Genomic DNA, 20,437 nt, shown 5'->3' with positions numbered 1-20,437 from the left:
GACCTGGGTTTAGTTTCCTTCTTCCTGAAGTCCAGTGAGAGTCTGTGAGTGAATAAACTTGGGTTCCTTTTCTATGAAAATGCTTATATATTTTAAAAATTAATTTATTTTTAACTGGGGGATAGGTAGTTGCTTTACAGTATTGTGTTGGTTTCTGCCATACTCCAACATGCGTCGGCCACAGGCATACACATGTCCCTCTCTCCTGAATCAATGCCTGCATTCTGTTCTCACGACAGAATGATATGCTGGTCTTACCGTCCTCGTGAAGATTTTCTTCCACCGTGGACTGACCTCCCTATTACTCTGTAGACACTTGCTGAGCTTCACTGTTGAGCCTTGGGAGCGATCTCTGTTTTCCTCTCAAGCTGCTTTTAAGATGTGGCTGAGCCCTCTGGGAACTCCATCAGAGCCGGCCCGGGTCCTCCTTGCGTCCTCCCCTCTGCACCACCTCTCTGGATCTCTGTGCTTAAGTCCACTTAACTTCTTCAGATCTCTTTTCTGGCTCATGCATAATTCTCTCCTGGGGTGTGTCTATTTTGCCGGTTAACATCTCTGTTGGGTTTTATATGCAATGGCTAGAGTTTTTATCATAGAGATTGTATGTGGTCCTTAAAAAAAAAAACAGCCTCTTTAAAATGTACTGTATCCTAATCTTTTCTTGATTTCTAATCTTTCTTTAAGCCCTGTGATCACCGTAAACATTATATTAAGATCTCTTCTATCATCTGAAGTTGTAAAATGTTGGAAATCCTCCTGTTTGTTGCGACACCTGACTCTAGCTTATGATTTCTATATGTTTAATAATTTATTGGCATGAGCTCATAATTTGTAGAAATTGTAGGATTCCAGGTGGCCTGAGCTGTGCAAGGGTTGTTCTACAAACTCTTTGCTTTTCTTTCGACAAGTGGCTCCAGGAGTATCACCAGCCTGGTGCGGGCCTGGGGATTCCTAAATCACGTAGGGATTATAACACAGACCTCAGACTCGGATGTTTCGATCGCTCACAGGAGACTTCCCCCAGCACCTGAGTGCAAGACAGTGATAAACTTCCTCATCGTTTCTCTGGCTCCATGGGGGAGATTTTCTCATGTCTGTTTTTCCCCCTTAACAGCCCTTTAATGGGGATTTCTATTTCAATTCTACACATCTTTAAAAGAATCCAAAGTTACATTATTGTTGGGCTTGTTTCAGGGCCCAGTAAACATCCCCGGGGCTTTCCTGATGGCTCAGCGGGTAAAGAATCTGCCCGCAATGCAGGAGACACAGATGTGGGTTTAACCTCTGGGTAAGGAATTGCTGATGAAGGTCCCTACAGTCAAAGCTATGGCTTTTCCAGCAGTCATGTACAGATGTGAAAGCTGGATCATAAAGAAATCTGAGTACTGAAGATATTGATGCTTTTGAACTGCGGTGCTGGAGAAGACTCTTGAGAGGCCCTTGGACAGGAAGGCAATCAAACCAGTCCATCCTAAAGGAAATCAACCCTGAATATTCATTGGAAGGCCTGATGCTGAAGCTCCAATATTTCAGGCCACCTGATGTGAAGAACTGAGTCACTGGAAAAGACCCTGATGCTAGGAAAGACTGAAACCAGGAGAAGGGGGTGACAGAGGATGAGATGGCTGGATGGTGTCACCGATTTGATGGACATGAGTTTGAGCAAGTTGGTGATGGACAGGGAAGCCTGGTGTGCTGCAGTCCATGGGGTCACAAAGAGTCAGACACTACTGAGCAACTGAACTGAACTGACTAAGGAAATGGCAACCCAACTCCAGTATTCTTGGCTGGAAAATTCCATGGACAGAGTAACCTGGCAGGCTGTGGTCCATGGGGTCTCAAAGAGTTGGATACAGCTGAGTGACTAACACACACATCCCCACCCCAGAGCTGCCATGCCATTACCAGCCTGCTGTGGTTTCAGGCTCCCTCTTTGATTCTGTGTCTTGTTATCTCATTTCTTTCTTATATGTTCAGTTATATTTAACACCTTTGTTATATTTTACACAGCACTTCTAAATGACTGCACTTAAGAGTGGTTCTATTGTACATTAGCTTAATCTACCACGTCAGACTGGAAATCTACTCCGTCGCCTTCTGGCTTCCCATGAAGTTGAGAATCCGATGCATCTTCATTCCCAGACTTGTTTAGTGACTGGTCACTTTGGAAGCTTTATCCCCAGTGTTCTGGAATTATAGGAATGTGCCAGTTAGGACTTTTCCCATTCACCACCCTGGAACCTTGTGATCATCAATTCTGGAAACATTTCTCCTTTCTTTGATACATTTCTGCCCTTTGTTTTCCCTCTCTTTACAGATTGCCTAGATGTCAGATGGTCTATTTCCTGGGAGTCTTTGTCAACACTTTTTTCCCTTCTAATGTTGTGTTTTTAATTTCTAAGAATTATTTCCTCTTCTGACTTTTATAGCATCCTGTTTTATTTCCCTGACAAAATACTGACTCTTATTTCTCTGAGGCTATTCACTATGTGTTTTGAGGGCTTTTCTGTTTGCAGTTATCAGCTGTTTCCTCTGATATATCTTTGTCTTTGCTTGTTCTGGCCTCTACCCTTCGTGCTGGGAACCTTTTGAAAACAGGCAGTGATCCTTGCTGTCCATCCCTATCTTTAAATGAGTCATCAGGGAATTCTTTGTGATGATGGAACAGGCCTGTACTTTGACTGCTGTGGTGGTTACGTGAAGCTACATACACAAGCATCCGGGACATGGCAATTTTCTGGCTTTGTCCGTAGTTACGTACGATGTAACCACTGGGGCAAACTGGATGGAAGGTGCAGGGGACCTTTCTGGACCATTTATTGCAACTTCTTAGGAATTTACATTTATTTCAAAATAAAAAAATTGGAAAGCTGAGGCAATAAAAAGATGATGGAAGCTTTGTGCACACAAGCAAGCCTCTGGAGTCGTACTGATCATGTAGCTGACGCATCCAGCTCCTGCTTTGCGGGCCTGCCAAGCGCTAGCGACCACAGGTCTGTCTCCGACGCCACTTCTTCTTTCAGAGGGGAGTCCTCCAACCCCGGGCCCTGCCTGGACTCAGGCTCTGGGATTTCCCCTCAACTGGACAGACTTCCCTGAATCCCCTTTCAGGGTTTGGCTGCCCACTTTGCTCTGCCTGAGGTGCCTCGTCCAGAGTGTCTGGTTTGAGGACTTCTCCAGAGCATCAGCCTCTGTTCTTATGAGCAGAGGAGATAATTATTCTCTAGCTGGTACAAGCAGACAGGTAACTTGGGGAGCTTCATTTCCTCCCATGGAGACTGTCAGCGAATCGTCCCATCTTCAGGCCCAGACACAGTCCCAGCACTGAGGGACCCCAGGCTTCCATACTGCTCCCCTGGGCAGGTAGCTGCGGATTTCAGCGCCTGCTCTGCTGCCTTCCACCAACAATCTTCCACAGCTTGAAGCCTCCTGTCTATTGTCTTCTCTCCTATTCTTGGTCCTCGTTGGGTTTAGACATTTAAATAATTCTTTTACTGTCATTTTAGAAGGGTTTCTGGAGGAAGTGGAAATAAATGAATGTGTTCAATCACCCATGTTAACCCAAGCATGCCACGTCAACTACAGCTCCTTAACCTGAATTCTGCAAAGTATTTACACACAACCACAGCCCTAAAGGGCTTCCCTGGTGGTTCAGATAGTAAAGAATCTGCTTGCAATGGGGGAGACCCAGGGTTGATCCCTGGGCTGAGAAGATCTCCTGGAGAAGGGAAAGGCTACTCACTCCAGTATTACTGCCTTGAGAATTTCATGGACAGAGGAGTCTGGCAAGCTACAGTCCATGGGGTCTCAAAGAGTCGGACACAACTGAGCAACTAACACTTTCACTTTTATAGTCCTAAAGAAATGAACCCTGAATATTCGTTGGAAGGACTGATGCTGAAGTTGAAGCTCCAATACTTTGGCCACCTGATGCGAAGAACTGACTCACCGGAAAAGACCCTGATGCTAAAAAAGATTGAGGGCAGGAGGAGAAGAGGGTGACAGAGGATGAGATGGTTAGATGGCATCACTGACTCAAGGGACACGAGCTTGAGCAAACTCTGGGAGAGGCTGAAGGACAGGGGGACCTGGCGTGCTGCAGTCCGTCACAGAGAGTCGGCCATGCCTCAGCGACTGAACAGCAGCAACAATGGGACGTGTGTGAAGATGGAGAGATGGTAACATGCCAACAAAAACGAGAAATCACAAACTCAAATTAGAAATTTCCAGTTTCAACACTCCCCTACAAGTACGTGCACACCAGCTACTGGACACCAGGGCATCTCTGACAGGCTCTTCCAGTAATGGCAGCGCCAAGATTCGAAATGGGGGACAAGAAGAGAAAGCACAACTCCGCTTGAAACTCCCTCGATGCTCTGAAAGGGCCACCTGTCTGCTCCTACAAACGGCTTCTGTTTCAAATGTCAAAGAAACTTTAAATTCCATAGATGGCTGTGATTTCCAATCAGAACTGATCCAGGACAAAGCTGGGCTCTGGGAGGGAGGGACTTGCAGTCATTGTTAGCCAACAGGCGTGGGGAATCAACACTTCACACACTTACAAAATGAGATGAGATTCTTACATGCTAACCTCAAAACAACCACTGAGAAAGTCGCAGGGCATAAATAGCAGCACATGTGCCCCTCGGCAGCCGGCCATGCCGCTCGAGGAGGGAGGATCTGTGAAGCGGCGGCAGCCAAGACACGCTCGGAAAGCCCAGGGCCTCTGCAGACAAAGGCCCATGTCACACACAGGCATCCTTGCACCGTCTCAGCACGGCCACCTGCCAAACGGCTCCAGAAACGACGGGGACCAAAGCACATTAACGTCAACCAACAAGCATCTCATCATCACTGTTGCTATTGTTTATTCACTCATCTGTGTCCGACTCTTTTGGACCCCATGGACTGTAGCCTGCCGGGCTCCTCTGTCCGTGGAATTCTCCAGGCAAGAATACTGGAGTGGGCTGCCATTTTCTTCTCCAGGAGATCTTCCCAATGCAGGGATCAAACCTGCGTCTCCTGAATTGGCAGATGAATTCTTTATCCGGAGAACCCCATTTCATCACCTACCGCATAAGAAATATTACAATCTGTACTACGAGAGAGTCAAGGGGGAAGAAAAGACGGTGCCGTCTATGCCTTTGACAACCTTCAATTGTAAGTGGCATACTATGCATACTCCAAGCGACTGGAACATATGTGCAAGGTTGCCCCGCTGTCTAAGACGCCCCATTCAACAACCCCACCCTCATTCTACAGGACTGTGCAGCGCCAGAGGCACCGCAATCAGAACTTTGCTCTTAGAAAGATGCAGAACCTAAAGATCTTTCAGTCTAATACGGGTCTCAATCACCTAACGCTACTTAAACAGGAAAGGAAGTTAGATCCCAGTGTAAAGCAAGACACCTCGCACAGACCCCAGGGACACAGACAGGGCACCTACCACAGGAGGGGGCCCACCTGCCAGGGTCTAAAGGAGAGACAAGACCCAAATGCAGGGTCTCAGAGGCAAGTCAACACATCACCCGATCTAAAAAATGGGCAAAGGATGTATCTCAACAGACAGGTCTCCCAAGAAAATACATAAACGGCGATCAAGGAGATGAAAAGACGCAGCATCATTAGTCATAATGCACATGGCATCATAATGTGGCACCACTGCATACCCACTAGGATGGCTGTCATCCAAAGCCTGATAACAGCAAGCCAGCAGGGAAGCCCACAGTGGATGACCACCTGGCTGTAAATAGGAACAAAGCACTGTTCTGTGCCGTTACCAGGTGGCTCGGTGGTAAAGAATCCTCCCGCCAATGCAGGAGACGTGGGTCTGATCCCTACGTCAGGAAGACCCCCTGGAGAAGAAAACGGCAACCCACTCTTAGTATTCCTGCCTGGAGAATCCCACGGACAGAGAAGCCCGGCGGGCTGCAGTCCATGGGTTTGTAAAGACATGACTGAGCACGCAGGCACTGTTATGTGCTACGACATGAAGGAAACTCGGAAACAGGCTAAGGGAAAGAAGTCAGACACACAAGGCCACACAGACACAGAAGGCTGACTCTTTATGTTTCCAACTATATGAAACGTCCAGAACAAGCAAACCCCCAACGACAGAAAGTGGTTATTCCCAGGGGTTGGTTATTCCCAGGGGCTGAGAGGAGAGGGGGATGTGGTGTAACTGCTGATGGGTATAGGGTTTCTTTCTTGGGGGGTAATGAAAGTGTTCTAGATTTAGACTGTAATGGTGGGTGTACCAACCTCTGAATATACTAACAACCATTTGAACTGTCTTCCCTTAAAGAGTGAATTTTATGGTCTGTTGCGTCATCATATCTGACTCTGCGACCCCGTGGACTGCAGCCTGCCAGGCTCCTCTGTCCGTGGGACTCTCCAGGCAAGAATACTGGAGTGGGTTGCCATGCCCTCCTCCAGGGGATCTTCCCGACCCAGGGATCGAACCCACATCTCTTATGTCTCCTGCATTGGCAGGCGGGTGCTTTACCACTAGTGCCACCTGGGCATATGAGTTATATCTCAATAAAGTACTTTGGCCACCTCGTGCGAAGAGTTGACTCATTGGAAAAGACTTGGATGCTGGGAGGGATTGGGGGCAGGAGGAGAAGGGGACGACAGAGGATGAGATGGCTGGATGGCATCACCAACTCGATGGACGTGAATCTGAGTGAACTCCGGGAGCTGGTGATGGACAGGGAGGCCTGGTGTGCTGCGATTCATGGGGTCGCAAAGAGTCGGACATGACTGAGTGAATGAACTGAACTGAACTGAAAGCTGGTGGCTGTTGTTTTTCTTTTTTTTTTTTTCCAAGCCCAGGTTAAGCTGCCTGGTTGTATGGTCTTGAGTAGAAAGTTTTCTTGGAATATGTCTCTTGAGTCATGGTGTAAATCCCCTAAATCCTCTGTACTATAGATTTTATTTTCCAAGTCAAAAACCAGAAACTGTCTCCACTACAACTAAAATCACCAGAAAACTAAAATCAACACCACTGACCCCCTCGACTTCTACTCAGAATTAGACGGGTGCCCCCTGTGGACTTCTCTCTCCTAAGGCTTAGTGTTGGTATCCGTTTGTAGCTCCCATCAACCTTGATCTCAACCACTTAGCCCCTCGGGGTCTTAGTGCCTCAATTACAAAATTAAGGAGTCAAACCAAATCTGATCACCCCTCCAGTCCCTTCCCTGCTGCCATGGACCTCGACACCCTAAAACCCGGATGCAGCCAATAGTAACCGTCCCCAGGCCTCACCAGACCCACCTGCACTGATCACGCCCTTGTGGTCCAGGGTCACCAGCACAGAAGAGGGGAACCTAAGGAGTGTCCATGGGAGGCGGGGAAGCTGGAAGCCCCTCTATGGGGGAAACACACGCCGACCTTGGGAACTACTGCCAAGGACACAGTGCTTCTGTGCGCTGCGCCACCTGGGCAACGTCTCACTGGAGCCACAGGGAAGAGAGCCTGGGCGCTAGGATCAGGCCTGCCCTGGAGACAGCAACAGCCCACTGCCCGTGGCACGGTCTGCTCTGGGGCTGTGGAGGGTCCTCACAAGAGTTTATTTAGCCTTGGCTTCTGGAAGGATTTCTGGGGTGGCCCCAGCCTGAACCTTCAAGCCTCGTGAACAAAATGCCAAGAGTGGACACAAAAGGCACTAGGAAGTTTCCGGGAATGCTTTTTCATTTAAACTTGAAAACAAACAAACAAACCAAACCACAACTGTCATTCCCCTCCCCTCTTCCGCACCCCGCCCATCCTGGGCTCCACCAAGGGTCTTCTGATTCAAGGACCGCCAATAGCCCCCACTCACATCAGTGGCACCTCTGGCTACTGAGAAGACCCTAGACAGAGGGCTTGGGGGCAGGTGCCAAGAGAAAATAAACGCTGGTCCTACTGCCCCCAACAGCACCGTGGTCTCTCCCTGTGGTACCCAACTCAACATGGCACACTGCCCGTGCAGAGAGGAGAAAGTGGGGAAGTACAGGCCAGGGACGGGACACTCTTAAGTCCATCACTCAACATCGCAAAGCTAACAGGGTGAACCCCACCCAGGCCGGCCTGGAGTATGACCTGGCAAGTGCAGACAGCTGTCCAGAAAGCCATCGTATTTAAAAAAAAAAGGGGGGGGGGAGGTGTGGAGGAAAATATATATACATACATGTCAGAACAAGCAGAGAATAGCGGAGACCATTTTGAAATGTACAAAAATACTGAAACAGGATGTTGTGCACCAGGAACTAACAGTGCTGTAGGTCAAATACACTTCAAGAACAAACTCAGAAAACCAGATCAGATTTGTGGTTACCAGGGGCAATCCGGAGGGGGACCTGGACGAAGGTGGTCAAAGGTACAAACTGTCAGTTATAAGGTAAGTAAGTACTACGGACGCAATGTTCACCGTGGCAAATGTGGCTAACATGCTGTATGTTATCTATGAAAGTTGAGAGTGAATCCTAAGGGTTCTCACCACAAGGAAAAGAATCCTCTTGTTTTATTTTGTATCTATGAGACTATGGATATTCACTAAACTTAATCTGGTCATCATGTCATGATATATTTAAGTCAAACTGTTATGCTGGATACCTTCAACTTATACAAAGCTGCACATCAATCGCATCTTAGTAAAACGCAGGAGCAGGGAGAAAGAAGTAGCAAATAGTTTTAAAAATCTAATTAGGGACCTCCCTGGGGGTCCAGTGGCTAAGACTCAATCCTCCCAATGTAGGGGGCCTGGGTTCAGTCCCTGGTCAGGGAACATTTTTATCCCACATGCCCCAACTAAGACCCCACTAACACCCCACATAGCCAAATAAATAAATATTGAAAAAAGAAAAAAAAATCTAATTAATTCAGTCTTGCTGCAGAACCATCACAGAGACATTCTCAGCGGGGTGTTAATATATGCCTAGTCTTGTTAAATATATATGCTTAGAACAGACTATGTCTGGTCATAGTGATGGTCTCTGGGGAGAAGAAATGTTAGGAAGGAAATACTTCATGACATCCTCTTTAAGTCTTTTGAATGTTGTTCCATCTGCATATATTATCTATTTAAACACACACACAAGAGCATTAAGATTTCAATTTAAAGGGCAGGCAAGCTAATTAGCAATATCCCCCCTCGGAACTGCAATCATATTTACCGTGCGGGCTCCCAAACATGACCAGAAAACTGAAGCAGAGCTGAACGACTCCCCGGCAGCGGCAGCTGCTAGCCAGCGCTATGCTGAGTGGTGCTCAGGGTGATCTCGTCCAGTCCCAGAAACTGTCCAAGATTCTGTCTACGGGGCGAGCTGTGGACGTGGAGCCATCACAGGTCTCCATGACGACTCCAAGCCCCAGGGAGCACTTCCTGCACCCCAGCTTTACCCACTGCCCCCTCGTCCAGCCCTCTGCCTGCAGAAAATGCTCGCCGTGAGCTGAAGGCACGACAGACTGGCCCGCCCGGCCCGCAGAGCTCAGCGCCAACCCCTGGCACAAGAAGGGCTTATTTCTTGGCAACCAGGGCACAGTCAGCTGACTTGTGCTCTAGTCCTCTAGATACTGCCAACTAGCTGGGTGCTCCTGCCTAAGTTACAAAAGGCTTCAGCATCATGCTGGGAAACAGGCGTTCTAAGATGGAAGTTTAAGTGGAGACCACTTGGGGGAGGGCAGTGTAGCAGAGTGAATCAAGTCTTAAAAATGTACTCCTACCCCTTGACCAGTGATTTCATTTACGAATTTAACCTAAGAAACTTACAGAGCTAGACAAAGAGAGAGAAAAAGTACGAGATGTTAGTCCCATCATTTAAAACTGAAAACCTGACAACAATTGAGCTGGTTGACAGAGACGGATCCAAGAAACAGCTTCATCCATCGGATGGAATTATGGACATTAAGAATCACGGTATCAAAAATTCTTTGTGAAATGAAAATGTTACCAAAAAGAAACATATCTGCCTCTGAACACCCAACCGGGGAGAATATGAAGGCCCCAAGGTATGGGCGACAATTCTAATAAAGAGAATGCAGAAACTGCAGGGGGAACTGCATCTGAATGTAGTTTATGGGATGAGCCAGTCAACAGAGGACAGGACCCTGAAGGGCTGAACAAGCCTGTGAGGCGCCCACAGCGCACCAGCGCCACCGTGGGCTCCGCAGAAGGTTCGGAACTGAGGCCCCGAGGCTGAAGCAAGGTGGAAGCGGCCAAAGTATCCATCACTGGTGGTGTTTCTAAAATACAATCTGGGGACTGTCTTGGTGGCTCAGTGGATAGGAATCTGGCCTGCCAATGCTGGGGACATGGGTTTGGCCTCTGATGCAGGAAGATCCCACGTGCCGTGAGGCAACTAAGCCCATGAGCCACAAGTTCCGAGTTCATGCACCTTGAGCCCCATGCTCTGCAGCAAGAAGCCCTGCACAGCCACTAGTGAGTAGCCCCCCGCCTGGCTACAACTGGAGAAAAGCCACGTAAAGCGAAAAGACCCAGGGCAGCAAAAAATAAAATAACCAAATACATTTTTAAAATTCACTTCATAAAATACAACCTAGGAGTAAGTCTTTAGGTTCGAGCCCAAGAGAATCAGTGTACATCAAACAAAGCAGGTGGGGTCGCCTGCCCAGCAACAAACGTGACCGGGCTTCCACGCAGACGGCACTGCCTGTCGTGGGAATGCTGTGTTCCGGAACACAGACCAGCAAAGAGGAGACGATTCTCTGGGTTTAAAGCTTCCCCTGTTCTGTGGAGATACCCAAGTACTGCAAACTTGAACTCCCCTGGACATGTGCAAACGGTCTATTTACATGGTCCATTTTAAGTCTGTTAAGTGGCGTGGGGCCAGGATTGAGCACTGTAAGCACTTTTCTAAACAAATATGGATACGCTCATAACAGACTAGAATAACCACCCACTGCAATGATAAGTAGCAGTTATAGCTGAGTGGTGGAATTATAGGTGACTTTCGTAAACCAGTTTTTGTATGTTCTTGCAACTGTGTACTAAGTATGTATAAGTAACTCAAAATAACTTGAGCAATCAGAAAAAAAAGCAAAACAAAACAGACTGTCATCTAAGACAAATAAGAGAATAACCCTACCAGTTTTTCTTCAGTGATGATCACAGAGACTGACAAGAGGCCACTGAGCCTGCACTTTCCCCGCACACCTGATCTGGATGCTACACTCCCACGCCCTTGCATTCACCTGTCCACCCGCGGCTGCCCTCTGCTCTCCTCCGGCGCCGTCCATGGTTCCTGTGGCTTCCAACTGTTTCTTTCTAGAGAGCTTGACCCCTTCTCTCCGGCATCAAAAGCTGTTGAGCAAAATTCTTCAATACAATGACTCAGGGCAAAGGATGGAGTGTGGATTAGATAAAGAGCAAGAGCAATTAGAATGGTTTTTCCAACATTCAAAAGGCAATTATGCTAAGTGCAATGTGGAGTCATAGATTTGGATCCCGGAACAAAAGGAGGACAGGAGTGGAAAACTGATCCAAACAGAAGTGCGTATTTCAGTTAATGGTGTGGAACCAGGACTCACTTCTTGCTTTTGACAATTGTACCATATTACATAAGATGTCAACCTTGGGGGAAGCTGGGAGAAGGGTATACCATGGTCCTTACAACTTTCCTATAAACCTCAAGAGAGTTTATAATGCAGACATGCAATAGGACAATGATAAGAATAAAAGAAAGATGGGGGACAGGCTGAATACACATTTCCACAGCGGGTATCCCTCTTCACGTGGCTGCTTCCAGGCACCCAAGACACAGCACAACCAAGACTCTGTCCACGGTGCTGTTACGGGAGGGGCATCACCTGCTTGAGCCCTTGGGAAACCCGGGTCTCTGACACTTTAGGTAAAGAGAAAGATGACACACTCAAAGTAACCATGATGCTGCCTGGCGCAGAGCTGGCAATCCACGGATACGGGCTGGACACAAGACAGCAATTCCAGCCCTTCTCCTCTCAGACTGGCTGCATTCTACTCATAACAACTGTCATACAGTTTCACCCCTAAAAGAAATTAAATCCAACGACACGTCTTAGAGACAGCTGCGTATAAATACCGGTCAGTAGGGAAAAGGGAGTGTGTGTGTGCTTAGTCACCCAGCCGGGTCTGACTCTTTGGGACCCAGGGACTGCAGCCCGCCAGGCTCCTCTGTCCGTGGAATTCTCCAGGCAAGAATACTGGAGTGGGTTGCCATTCCGTTCTCCAGGGGGTCTTCTCGAATGCAGGGATCAAACCCAGGTCTTCTGCCTTGGCTGGCGGATTCTTTACCATCTGAGCTACCAGGGAAGCCCAGGGGAAAGGGTAGAGGGGAGGAAAACAGGTTTTTCTGCTACTAGGACCTGAAAGCACTGCCTGCTTATCGAGGGCAACTCAATGTCCCTTCCCTCCTGTGGCCCATCTTTTGCAATCTCTGGCATTAACACTATTACTAGAAGACAAAGCAGAGGGGAGACAAGACCCCAAATCAGATATATATATACTTAAAACTTGGGGTGTGGGGCAGATTAAAACACTGAATCTACTACAACAGGGTTTTTAAGCACCTATACATCAGTCCAACTCAAAGGGTAGTTAGTTCCAACCAGCAGACTCTGCATCACAGGGAGGACATTCCCCTCCAGGTCCTCGGGCCCGCCCAACCCAGTCTGAGTGTCAGAAGAACCTGTGTTAACAAGAGCCAGGTGATTCCACGCCATCGGCTTTCGCAGGTGTGACTAGGGATCATTTACCATGCTCTCCCTACTCCCCCTAGCCCCACAGGTAAACAGGGTGGTTACATCCATTTTTAATTGAAGGAGTTACTCCTCCATGTGAGTCATTCGGAAAGTAAGCTTTCACAGAAAGCCCCGTTTCTCAAGAAGCACCCCACCCGGGGAGAGAACGAGGGGTGTTCAGCTGTATGATCATATAACTCCAGGGAACAGCACAGGTGACCTGGGGTTCAAATGAAGGGGCAGAAGACTGTTGAGAGTAGGTGAGGAGCCCCGAAGCCACGTGAAGGCAGGACAGGAGGCTGGGGGTGGAGAGCTCACCCTACATGCTGGGCTGAAAAGGGGTCCGGAGGACAGGAGGCGTGTCCGGGCTGGGGCAGTCAGAGCGCAGAACCAGTGCAGGAGAGAGGACCTGCGGGGCACGCAAGGGGCATTTCCAACAAAGATCTGACGACAGACGAGAACGGGGCCTGGCACCAGAGGCACAGGCGACCAAAGCAAACTAAACAGACAACTTGGGCTTCAGGAAAATTAAAACAAGCTTTATGCATCCAGAGACTGCCAAGAGAGCAACAGGCAACACCCACGGAGAGAGAAGACACCTGCAATCAGGCATCTGACGAAGGATTAACGTCCAGAATATGGAGTGGTGGTTTAGTCGCTAAGCCGTGTCCGATTCTTTGAGACTTCGTGGACTGCAGCCCACCAGGCTCTTCTGTCCATGGGATTTCCCAGGCAAGAACACTGGAGTGGGTTGCCATTCCCTTCTCCAGGGGATCTTCCTGATCCAGGGATTGAACCCAGGTCTTCCAAACTGCAGGCAGATTCTTCACTGACTGAGCTACCAGGGAATATAGAGAGAACCCCTAAAACTCAGCAGCAACAGAAAACAATTCAAGTCAAAGACGGGCAGATGACCTGAATGAATGTTTCTTCAAAGAAGACACACAAGTGAAAAGATGCCCAACACCGCTCATCTAAGCGTTAGGGAAATGCAAATCACAACTACAATGAGGTATCACCTCACACTCAGCACGATGGCTACTATCAAAAAATAAATAAATAAACAAAAATTACAAATGTAGGGTGTGGACAAATTGGAACCCTTGTGCCCAACAGGTGGGAATGCAAAATGGTATCGCTGCAATGGATAAACAGTTCGGCAGCTCCTCAAGAAAGTAAAAACAGAATTACCATATGATCCAGCAATCCCACTTCTGGGTATATACCCAAAAGAACTGAAAAACAGGATCTCAAAGAGATATCTGTACACCCATTTTCCTAGCAGCATTATTTATCACAGGGAAAAAGGGTCAGAATGGAAGCCCCAAAAGGAGAATTTTAAATGATCCCAAGTGTTCTGATGTTTGGAAGATGCACACTTGAGTACTTGGAGGTGAGCGTCACAGCGGCTGCTCCTGACTCACCAGGGGCTCTGGAGGAAGTGTATTTACATACTCTTGCAGACACAGATAAAGCAAACTTGGCATGAGGTGAACTGCTGACTCACGGTGGCTGGTGATTAGTAATCACTGGCCTAGTCCTTCAACTTCTCTGTGTGTTTAAAACTGTCTCATAATAAAAAGTTGGGAAAAGAAATGTTTAAAATTCGACAGACTTGCGGGTGGAGAGGGCAGGTAACACTCGCAAAGTCGGAGGTTCTAGATGACAGGATGGAGACATCGAGGAAGCAGCTGGGAATGAGCGAGTACGGACGGACATGCAGGTGCCAGCAGCCCTTCCCTGCTGGCTCAGACAGTAAAGAATCCGCCTGCAACGTGGGAGACCTGGGTTTGATCCCTGGGTTGGGAAGATCCCCTGGAGGAGGGCATGGCAACCCACTCCAGTATTCTTGCCTGGAGAATCCCCATGGACAGCAGAGCCTGGCGGGCTACAGTCCAAGGGGTACCAGAGTCGAACACGACAGAGCAACTAAGCACAGCACACAGCAGAGCAGGCTGATGAGAGTGCTGAAGAAAAGCCCAGAGGAGCGGGGACTCTCCAAAATTTCCTGAGAGGAAAGCAGTTTTACCTGCTTCACTTCAGCCAGAAGAGTGGAACTCAATGGAAGAGAGTTTCCATTAAGAGGGCGATTGATGGACCATACTGACAAGGCTGGAGGGTCAGCAGGGCAGGGACTGAGAAAAAGTTGTAAGTACCGTGACCAGGAATTCCCTAGGCCTTTGTGACCTTCGGGAGAGCTGTTCACACGCTTCAGTGGGAGGCCAGAAGGAGAAAGGCTTTGGGATGCTCCGGTCATGGGGAAATGGAGGCAGACACTCCTTCTCACCCGGGGGTGGTGGGTGCCCCCAAAGCACTCTGGGGGAGGGTGAGCTGCTTTTTCTCCCTTGTCCTGAAGATGACATCATCAGCCTTCAGGGCCCTCAAACTCCCTCAAGTAATTAAACAGTCAGAGCTGCTTTCAGCCCGGAGTATGTCAGGTCCTGATGCTCCCGGAAGCCACACCAGAGACACAGATGTGTGTGTCTGTCTTTCTTCCCACCTGCACTTAGGCGGCCAGTAAGTATAGTCCCGTGGACATGCCTGTCAAGGCAGCTCCGCCAGCCCTCATCACAGCAGCATCTCCCACAAAAAAGGATTAAAATTAAAGCTAGGAGGAAGAACCTCATCAGAGCTGCTGAGTGTGAAGGACCAGCTCTCACTTGCAGGATGCAAATGAAGAACGCTCTTCAGACTGCAGGAAATCTCTCCAGGAGCTGGGGGTTTTCATTTTATTGTTGAATAGGATTGACTGCAGTTTGTTTTTTTTGTTTTTGTGAAGCACTACTCGGTATCTTGAATTTTTTTAATTGCTCAGATTGTCATAGTCAGAATGAATTTTTACCAGATATAGCTATGCTATCAACTTAAACCATAAGTGATCTGGTGTCTAGTTCCTTTCATCTTGCTGCAGAAAATAAAATGTTTCAGTCTTTCAAAATATGCAAACACACCAAAAACCCCTCAGCCAGTCAACTAGATTTAACCCCCAAAAGACATACATCCCAGGACCTACTGCTGAGCTGAACCCCTCTGAACAGCTATCATTTGCCTCAATGTTTAAATCCTAAGACCTTTTTCACAATCCTGCTTCAGAAGAACACAGTGGACCTGCGGACCCAATGGACCAAGAGATCCATTCAAATCAGTCAGCCTGGGTCGAAGGACATGAAACCCTCAACCGCAGGGTGTAGCTGACGAGCAAAACACGGGCAAATAACCTTGGAGTAGATACATTCAGAGGGTCATCCACTAACATGATTCAGTTCTATTCTGAACTACAAAAAATTCCAGTAAGCGTTTCGCTCTTCGCTGTTGGTAACCACACGTGTCAGGTGGCTCCTAATAGAGCCCCCTGAGGCTGGCAGAAATGTCAGTGAGAGAAGCAACTCTGAACGTGTGTTCCAGCTCAGTCAGAGTTGCCACTGTGGGCTCAGGAGCTTGACAACCTCGTCCTTCTCAGGGCTTGGCATCCAGCCGCCGGGCCGCTGGAGCCTCAGGGAGGAGCTACGGTTAAAAACACCAAACTGCTAGTCGATGTGAGTGACAGCATTATGTAAAGCGAAAAGCACTCTGGAAACGGTCCTGCTGGCCATTTCCCCCCTTGAGCATCTTCCCACTCTGATCTGGGCAGCAAACTCCGAAAAGCTTCTTTCAATCAGAACAGGAGCACAGACTCTGTCTTCCAAGGGTTAAGACTCTTTAAGAGAGAACCCGCTCATCACCAAAATCACTGTAAATTCAACTCCGAGGGGACCGCAGGGTCGGCTGCACTGCTCACGGGTCCAGCGTTGTTGCGATGGCAATGCACATCACCCACTACACCCGCAGCCCTTCTGTAAAGCGCTGGCCCCATGGATGTCCCACTGGAGTCCATGAGGCCCCATGGGTAAAGTTGTAAAAGAAAAAGTTCCTCTCAGTAGAACAGGAAAGTGACAAACAGAAAGGCAGGACTGCCAGGGATACGGGGAAGGGGAAAGCACCAGAGGACCTCAGTGGCCTAAAGCAAAAACAGGTGCGGAGCGGAGTCAGCCTGACGGGGGAGGGGCTGGCCCAGGAGAGGGGACTGAGGGAGTCCACCTGAACCTGGCTCATGACTCAGCATTCCCAGCGGGAGGGTGACGATGGCAGCAAGACGGGCCAGGAGGTCACGATGGATTTCCTGACAGCGCCCTCGTCTAAGACAACACAGGAAGGCCGGTCACCTGCGGGCAAGGAATCAGACTTGCACAGGTTTCTTTCACTCAACATCTAGGGGTATTCACAGGTTCTCTAGAAATAAAGTGTCTTCTGACAGTTGTTTGGATAACGACCAAGGGGCTAGGAAATGAATGACAAAAGTAGGCGGGAAGCAGCCTGCAGCACAGACAGGGTGTTTCCCCCACACTTCTGCTCTTGACCAAGATGGCCTCCCTTGTGGCCACTGGCCCACCTTCCACCCATCCCAACACCCTGCCCTTTCTCCTCGCCTGTGGCTCCCTCCCAGCCCACTGGGACATCCAAGTGTGAAAAGACTGGATGATTAATGCCAACCACAGGGCAGTGACTCATGTTTGATGGGGGTACTCGATTCTAGTTAACGACCTATGAAACCTCAGGTGACAGCAAACTATATTTACTTCCACTTGTATTTGGGTTCCTCCACTATTATCAGTGTGACCAGATAAGTTACACAACTACTCTGTTCCTCGGGTTCCTCCTCTAAACAATAATAATAGTACCTAATTCCCAGGGGTGTTGTACACTTAAGTGAGCGATACGCATAAAGCACTTATCGCGTGCCCAGCACACAGTAACACAGTAAGAAGAACCAGCATTATGTAATCTTTAAATACAAAAGCAATACTCTGCCATCCTTGTAATTCACAATCTCATTTCCTGTCTTTTGGGAATTTCAAAAGATGCCCCTGGATTCTAGAAGATACATATACCTACATACACACATTCATTCCATCCCCCTCCTGGAGGCTGGCAGACTTTGCCAGGTGTTACTTTAAATGTCCATTACTGTTTTCTTGTAAAGTAACAAGAGTGAAGATCATGAGTGTTTATAGAAGAGGCTTAAAGAAGTCGTCAAAGGTGTAATCCACCAGGTCGTAAACTGCAACATCATCAAACAGGAATTCCTACATCACTGAAACAAACCGCACCTTCTGGCTTCTCTGGGGAGGGGCATCACCCTGTGACGCATGGATGTGATCTCCTGAAGGGACAGGGCTGGCCCTGTCTGATGGACATCAGGATAGTGTCTGCCAACAGCCAAGAGGCTGCTCCGGGCACCACCCAGCTAAGCTTCTGGTTATTCTACCTGTGCAGGCTCAGTTCAGTGGCGAGAAAGACAGACCTTGTATTTTATTTTAGACAGAGAAAAGAAGGCAGTGACGAGACCAAGGTCATTCAGAGTAGGTGACAGCCAGCAAAAGTACCCAAAGGTCTTTACTTCCAATCACAGGACGCAAACACATGTCCCTCATCGGGTGAAAGTGCCCTTGAGTTAGGCAGTGGGCCAGAGAAGCCAGGAAGACACTGGGGCCTAGGAGTTAGAAACCAGAAGCCAAGGGACAAAGGTTAAAATCACAGCATAGTGGTGAGATGCCACAGCACTGTGATCCTACCTGAATAAAATGCAATTCGATGCACTCAGTCCTGCACCTTGGTTAACCTTACATAACTTCTTCCTATTACATCACTGAGAACAATTGCTTTTAATGGGTCCAGCACTGGACCAGTGAGGCAAGCAAACCTCACACGCTATGATGCTACACTAAATAGCTTTCCCCGTGGAAATGCTGGCCTGAGGAGGAGCCAAAAATAAACCCAACAGCCAATTCCAGAGGGACCTGTCACCAGGAATGCCACACACAAAAACACACACCACCTCACAAAAGGAGGGTGATCATGAAAGACAGACCGTGAAAACTGTGGCAGCTAAGAGCAACAGACGACGCACAAGAGACAGGAAAGCAAAGGAGGGTAAACAGGAAGGCCCGAAACCTGCTCAGACAAACAGCAGTTGGCGCTCTTCTGTACAGAGGCTGCTCTGTCCAACCATGACAGGTGGAGATCAGAATGACCCACCATGTTTAGCCAACGCGCAAGAAGGGCAAGAGGCTGTCAGCACTCGGCTTCATTCCAAAAACCTACTCAAAGGATGACCATTGATGGGAAGGCCGAAGTCTCCACACAGGACACCCCTGGCCCAATGGGACAAGTCTCAAATGGATAAATCAGCTATCACACTGAAGGGGTCGGGAGCGCAAGGAAAGGAAGGGGCACAGATTGCGTGCCTCTTTTTAAGTCCTAAAGAAGCTTATAACTTTGGCTGCTTGAAGCCTCAGGAGTCAGACCAGAAATCCTGCAGTTTCCAGGAAGAACAATTTATCTTTCTGTTGATAACTTTCACGGTAGTGGCCAGGAGGCGACAGGACTTGTTGACTGTCCTCTTCATCTCTCTTTCTCAATTTGCTCATTAAAAACTTAAAAGAAATTAAGAAACTAAGAGTACTCACTGTCTGCCATATTAACAAAAACTACAAAAAACACTCCACAGCCTACCAAACAATTCACATTAAAAGGACACTATTTATAAAATGGCAATGGCTGGCAGCTTTAAAAAGAAGTTTCCCAAGACTGTCACTGCTTCATCCTATCAATAACTGGGTTCTCAAGTCTCATAACCAGATTAGTGATGGAGTAGGAATCAGAACCTGAAAGCTCACTCTCGGTCTAATGGTCTTTACAGCACACTGTCACTTCAATGGGTATATGAGCAGTGGGAATTGAGAGGGAAAATCTTCCTAAACCATAATGTCACACGGTCCCAGGCCCCACCCCACCACCCAATGGGTGCTCAGGAGCAAAACCTCAGAAGCAGAACTGGTCAGGGCCATCTGTGCCTATGGTTCACGGTAATAAAGAGCTACCTACCAGGTATAACTCTCCTCTTCCCCACCAATAAACCTATTCTCAAGTCCAGACAGAAGCACTACGTCCTGCCATCCACGAATGGGCACTACGTGTCACCCCATCCTAGAATCCCCAAGTTCCTGAGGTTCCGCCAAGCTCAGAAGTGGCAGAAACTACAAGAGCAAAGAAAACATCCCCACTGGGGCCACGATGGACTTCACCGAATTCAAAGCAAGTCGCAAGAGGGCAGCTTCAAGATATACCCAACCTGGGGCTTTAAACTTATTTTCTATTTAATTCCAAAATAGATTATTTTAAGTCAAACTTCATATAATTACACACTGGGGGAGGAGACAGACTGACCATAACTGTAAACAAAGTTAACCACCAAAGTCAAGATGAACAGGAACAACAACGGATAAACATTGCAGCTCCCAGCGGTGAGCCGGGCCTGCCGCCGTGAGTCCCAGGGCAGGAGGCCCTGACAGAGTCCAGCGGGCTCCATCCCAGAAGTCACAAACCTCTAGAGGAGATGGTTAGGGAAAACGTTTTTTAAGAACCAATGGAAAGACGGTGGCAACCCTTCACCAGTGTGACAACCTTCGCTAGTGTGACCACACACAAACGCGGTGTATAGAGCAAAAAGTCTTGTCTCCCCAACAATACTGGTAGTGATTTTTAACTGGCATTCTGCAGCAAAAGGTCATCTATTCCACATACTTCTGCATGAACTTATCATTTTCTCTCCGACTCAGAGAAGCTACTGCCTGATCCCTATTTTTCTGAGGGGAAGCTAGAGGTCCTGTGCAAGGATTTC

General features: G+C 48.2%; 1 protein-coding gene across 2 annotated transcripts in view; it reads right to left on the bottom strand.

Annotated features, from left to right (window-relative positions):
- The window catches only part of UBE2O (ubiquitin conjugating enzyme E2 O), a 47,932-nt gene that overhangs the window by 25,747 nt on the left and 1,748 nt on the right, over positions 1–20,437 (bottom strand). The window lies entirely within an intron of this gene.

Source organism: Ovis canadensis, chromosome 11 (assembly GCF_042477335.2).
Source record: "Ovis canadensis isolate MfBH-ARS-UI-01 breed Bighorn chromosome 11, ARS-UI_OviCan_v2, whole genome shotgun sequence".
Classification (NCBI taxonomy): domain Eukaryota; kingdom Metazoa; phylum Chordata; class Mammalia; order Artiodactyla; family Bovidae; genus Ovis; species Ovis canadensis.
The sequence above is the reverse complement of the archived record's forward strand: the minus strand, read 5'-3'. Positions and strand labels throughout refer to the sequence as shown.